The sequence below is a fragment of the Gymnoscopelus braueri genome, assembly GCF_963280865.1.
Source record: "Gymnoscopelus braueri genome assembly, chromosome: 6".
NCBI classification, from domain to species: Eukaryota; Metazoa; Chordata; class Actinopteri; order Myctophiformes; family Myctophidae; genus Gymnoscopelus; species Gymnoscopelus braueri.
In genome coordinates, this window is record NC_137607.1 from 38,553,822 (window position 1) to 38,560,075 (window position 6,254).

The window sequence follows — 6,254 nt, forward strand, 5'->3', positions numbered from 1 at the left end:
CTTTTGTTTTTCTCCTGCTAGACACAAATGAGACACCGGTTGCTGTACAATGCAATAACAACTACGATGCACATCGACAGGTCAAGAGTCCCACAGAACAGTGGGTTTTATTTGTTACAGTCACACACACAAGCATGACAAATAGACTTTCAACCTGGTATCCCTATTTTGAGCATGTCGAATTGGACGAATTGGAATTTAATGTAGGCCTTGCATTAAAGGCTGCCACAAGAGCAGGTCCTCTGATGAATTATTTACAGGCAAATGTTCCTTTAAACTAAGATGAACAAATGTTTTTTCAGTTGTTGTGGGTGTAAATAGAAACGATTCACACTTTGTCAGTCATCATGCACAGTTGCTGACTCACTCCCACTTCCTAAGGTCAGGCCCTGCTCATAAAATACTGTGGGCACTGGCGTTGAATGGGGTGAGAAGTTAGGCCGATTCAAACCTGGGTTGACAAGGGCCCTTAAAGCAGTAGTTCTCAAACTTTTTTGTGCCAAGGACCCCCAAATGTATATATATTTGGCCGCGGACCCCCATCTGAAAATGTTTTGTGCCAGGGACCCCCAGAAGAAAATATTTGTGTTAAAGAATTCAAAATTATTATTATCTTAACACTTTCAAGATTTTTCTTGAGCTTATATCTGCTTTTTTTGAATAGCCAACCTATAAATGTATAAAGTAGTTAAATGATTGTGATGCTAATTAACGCATTTAGCCGTGGACCCCTTGGAAAACCACGTTGAGAACCACTGCCTTAAAGAGACAGTTTTTTATGTCTTTGTTAAATCTGAAGTGATACTAAATTATATATGTTCTCACAGAGATCACAGAGACATTATTAATTAATTAATATTGTACAAATATTGCCAATAACTGATCAATCATAGCTTTTACGAATACCCATATATTTATACAAAAGCTTGATACACTTCAATCTGACAGCATGCACTCACGACAGTAACCGTAAACAAAATGTTACAGTTTCAGTATTCCTGAATAATAATTCCAAGTGAGTTGTGGAGTAGCAGTACAGACTTCAGGATAGCCCCCAGTATAAGAGACAAACCACCAGCTAATGTTTGGAACTGAAATCTGATCGCGAGGCTACTGTGCATCATTAGTCGCTGTGTGTGAAAGCAATGGAATACAGTGAGGATTTTGAGAGGCGAGGACGACACATAGGATTTAGAAAACTGAACATAACTGGACAGGTTGAGAAAACGTATTTGAATATAGACTAATATAATGAATGGATAATGATGCTGTGCAGTTTCCTGATTCCTGAAGTCACAAATGAAACTGCTGTTGCAAGGAATTAAGTTGCAAAACAATGGGTGGCACTGGCACATACTAGTAGACATGCAATGATCTAAGTCAAGAGACGCTCTTTTCATCCCATCTCATTGATTCAGTCATTTGCTCCTCAAGATTATGGCAGGTCAGTGAATCCCAGAGGCATACCATACTCCTCTGTCCAGAACCCAACAGAGACAACAAGGGGGGGCTTCCCTAAATAGCTCCACAGCTGTGGTAGCTGATCAACACTGTATAGAGACAGCTAGCTTGAGTCAGACTGGCCTCAATCTGCAGCTGCTGCAGCTCAGCTCAGCTCAGCTCTGACACCCCTGTAAATATACTTGGGGTGGTACAGCCCTTTTGAAACCGCACACTCACACCCCTGTTGATGAAGCCCCGCTGGACTAGCTCAGAACGACAACATTAATGCGGGTTGAGGGATACCGGCAAACTCACTGCCTCATTTCAATCAATTAAATATTCTATCTGATGAAGAATGACTTGCCATGATGACACCCACACACATTTCATAATCTGCTGAATAAGTTTGATTTCCTGCCAGGGCAAGGCCATCTATCAAAATCTAAATGTGCATGTACTGTCATTACTCATGAGTCATGACGCTGTACAGTATAATGCGTAGGGTCAAAGCATCAATCAGTTGTTACAGTTCACTCATGTTTGTCACCCACACTGTGCCACTGGGCTCTGGAGAAGAGCTTTCTATTATTGGACTGTTTATTGACTCAGACAACAGTGCTTGTTTGTAAGATGATCTGAAAGCAGTGAAACAGTCAAGATGTTCAGTTAACGTTGTTCTTGCCTGTGGTTTGTGAGTTCCAATCTAACCAGTGAACTTTAGAGATCCTCCCCTTCCTAGCAGCTGCATTGACTAAGGTGGCAATGGTGCAGTTGTTTCAGGTGCACGGCAAACTGCAAAGTAGAATAAAAGAAGGACAGACAAAGCTGTGTTTTTGTGTCCAGCAATGGGTGTTTTGTGAAGAATGGCAACTTGCCATAATGAAAATATTATATATTTAACTCTAGCAATGAATAACCTGCCATATAGCTCAGATACTATATATATATACATCTGATTGATTTACCATTCCAAGCATGGGTCTGATGAAGACTGAACGGATCGATACATCATAATTAAAGCGTATAGTGATTTCTTTTCAGTGGTGTTGCATGGACTTTTCTTAATATTCTATTATAGCCTGCTTATTCTGCAGCTGCCGGACAGTTTTGTGAACCTGCTGCATGTAAATATGAAAAGTGAAATGTATAAACTGAGTTCTGTGTGGTTTATTATTTGCCACTCACCCTGTCTTGAACTACGCAGAATCAGATAAAGACTACAACTTCCATGACCTCAGATCCATATCCCAAGTTCCCAGCTGTGGTTTATAAAGGGCTCAGCTTTCAGGGTTGCAATCAAGAGGAAAACCCCACCAGTGAAATAGCAACCACGTGGAAAGGGTAGAGAGATGAATGCTTATCAAAGTGGTTTTGGTTCTTGAAGAGGGTAATAAGTAACCAGCAAGTAGTGGTGTATCGGATTGATGTTTCTTGTTTGACTTTTCATGATTAGCAAAGTTAAAATACTGTAGATAAAAAACACCTTTCCCCCCCTTTTTGCCAGGAGCAGAATGTGGTCCCAACAGTGAAAAGGCCCAGTTTCCTTATTCTTTATCTACACTTTACTGACACCTTATGTCAGTGCTGTGCTATCAGTTAACTGACGGCTGGCTATATTAAGGACCTCTGACGAGTGAGACCTGACTGTGTGCCCACACTGCCTGCTGGAGTACTTTGACTTTTCCATCATCCACATCTGATTTGGGTCACAGACTGGCACTTCGCTGCACACTCTACCACTTCTAGATCACTGCTGCCTTGGTGACCTAAAACCCCTTATCTATGCCACTGTAACGACTGAGATTCCTGACTAATCTTTATTATTATGCCTCCGCCGGCGCACAGCCAGTGGCCGGAGGTCAGCCAGCAGTGGCCAGAGGCATTATGTTTTCGGACTGTCTGTTCCTACGTCCCTCCCTCCGTCCATCTGTCCGTCCGCCTGTCCATCCCGCCTGTCCGCCCGTCCCAATCTCAATATCTCAGTAACGCCTTGAGGGAATTTCATGATATTTGGCACAAATGTCCACTTGGACGAACTGGAGGAACTGATTAGAAGTAGGTGGTCAAAGGTCAAGGTCACTGTGACTTCACAAAACACATTCTTTAAATTCCTTCAAAGTCTTCCCTACATACACTATATGAGTCTAAACAGACATGTAAACGGCAACTGGTTGGCATACAGTACAACCGCAATATTTCTAATGTTTTAAACATGTGGCACAATTCAACATTAACTATCAGTACCATTTGCTCTGGTCTAGCAAGAGTTTATATTAGTTACTTATTTACACATTATGGGATAATGTCTTTGGGCTATACCTTCTCTCTGTTAAACTTAAACTATTACATTCACTATTACATGCTATCACCCTTCCTATGCCACACCATACAAAACACTGCACTGCAGAGGCCAATGGAAGTTCCTTCCTGCCATTGTTTATAGTAGGAATGCTAATGCATAATTAACTCCCACTGCCCCCTAGTGAATACAGACAGGACATTTTGTCAGGCCTTAGCTTGGATATGTCCACATGAACACAAGCCTGTTGATCCTATTTTAACAATAAAAATCTACAGTAAGTGGTAGGGAGAATTGGGTGAATTGCAATTTTGGGTAAATCTTAGCAGCCAAATATTCTAAACCACCAATATCTTTGACAATAGCTATTTTGTCTGTTAACTATTTCTGCCAACCAAACACCTTTGGTTGGCAGAAATGTTACAACTGACCCCATATATTACATATAAATTAACTATGCGTGTGAGAGAGGTTTTTTTCCAGCATTATTTCCATTATGCGGTAGTAGAGGACACTTATGTAACAGCATGTTTGTACAAGAACACCACTTTCTCTACTAAACAGCATTACATTTGGACAGCCTGGAAGAACACAGACCACATGGATATGGTGCAGCGCATGTGATGCACAAATATCACTTGAAGAATACATGGCTCTTTTGAGCTCCATCCTTGTAATGCGAAGTATTAAATTCAAATTGAAACTATTCTGTTCTTTATTTCACCTTAATTACACATTTCTGCTTTATGAGGCAACTATTATATCAACACAGACTGGCTGGATCAATACCGGTCTCCTAACCATCCCAAAAATAAATAAAACAACAGTAGGTGGCTTTCTCCTTTCAAGCCCCTCATCTCTGGAATCATATCCATATCCATATCTGAGAGCCTAGCTCAGTCAACTTGAAAGAGTAAACTCAAAACACACCTTTTCGCACACACAGCTTCGGACATAATCTAGTCTGAACCAAGGTAACTTTCAGTCATCCAGTTTATTGTCAGTTATCTTCAATCGCCTAATTAGTTTTTGTGTATGTGTGCATATTTGCATGTGCATGTGTATCTGCATTGCACTGCTTTTGTTTTTAACTTATTATTGTTTTTTTGTTTTGTTTTATGTACAGGCCTTTGGGACATGTTTTGTGATAATGGGATATAATACAATTTTACTTCACTTGACTTAGATCCCAGATTGTGAGGCAACGTACAATCTTAAGTATCAGTATAAAAACAGCACAAAACAGAAGTTTAAAACAATTGTACATGAGTGGGTTCAGTTGAGTGTTTCAACTCTCTGTGCCCTATGCCTATCTGCCATATGTCTTGGTTTTTGTTGCACCTTGATATGTGTAATCATGCTTAATACTGTACCAGCCGCTATGTGGACCTACCAATGTGTTATTTACCACTTTCATACCTTATGCTTAACCTAATGTACAAACTGTATCTGATGTATCTGTTGGTCTCATCCTATGTGTATATAGCCTATGTAAAATAAATTATGTTCTTTTTGACATGCTTATTTAATGTTTGATTTTTTCCCCTCCCTGCTCTACTCTCATAATGATAGAATGCATACAATACCTACGCCTCTATTTCCACCTACTGGTGGCCTACACCATTCTATACTACACTATAGTCCAGGGGTAGGCAACCTTAGACACGGGTGCCAACATTGGCACAGGGGAGGGTGATCACTGGCATAAGTGTGTGAGAGAGGGTCAATTCAATTAAGTCCCTTCAACTCCCTGAACTCCATCTGGGGAGGGAGTCTGGGAGATAGATGGGTTCATGCGCTGAATCTAATGATCATTACATCCTGATGTGAAAGAAAATATTTCATAAGAATAAGGAGAATAAGAACAAATGAAGGTTGTTATCAACAATCAAAATATGTTTGAAATATATTTTGATGTGGTATCATAATTCAACTTGTTGATTTGGCACACTGACTATCAAGAAAATAAAAACATGGCACTTCATGTCAAAAAGTTTGCAGATCTCTGCAATAGTCTATTATGCATCTATGCACACCTGACCAACCCAGGTGTAGAGGGCCATCCATCCATCCATCCATCTAAGCATGTGAGAGTACAATGTACCATGATGAAAAAATATATATATATCCAGCCATGCCCAAGGAACTATCTATAGTAAAGTAGGCTACAAAGTTTCATGGAATACTTGGCCCATTTGACTAATATAGGCCTATTTGATTCACACATATTCACTAATTTTATAAAAGTAATGAAGTTTAAATTTGGAAATGTGTTTAGCAGCCAAAAGTGGTTTTAATTAATTATGCAAGATCATGGCAATCAGTTATATCATGTTATCGTGAAAGTGAATATATCGTTATAACAGACAAACTTAAGGTTGTATGTCATAACATGAAAATATCTTATAAAATGAAAACATTGTTATAACAATCTTAAGTTTGTATGTCATAACATGAACATATCTTGTTATACCATGAAAACGTTATAACAATGAATACACCTTTCACGTTA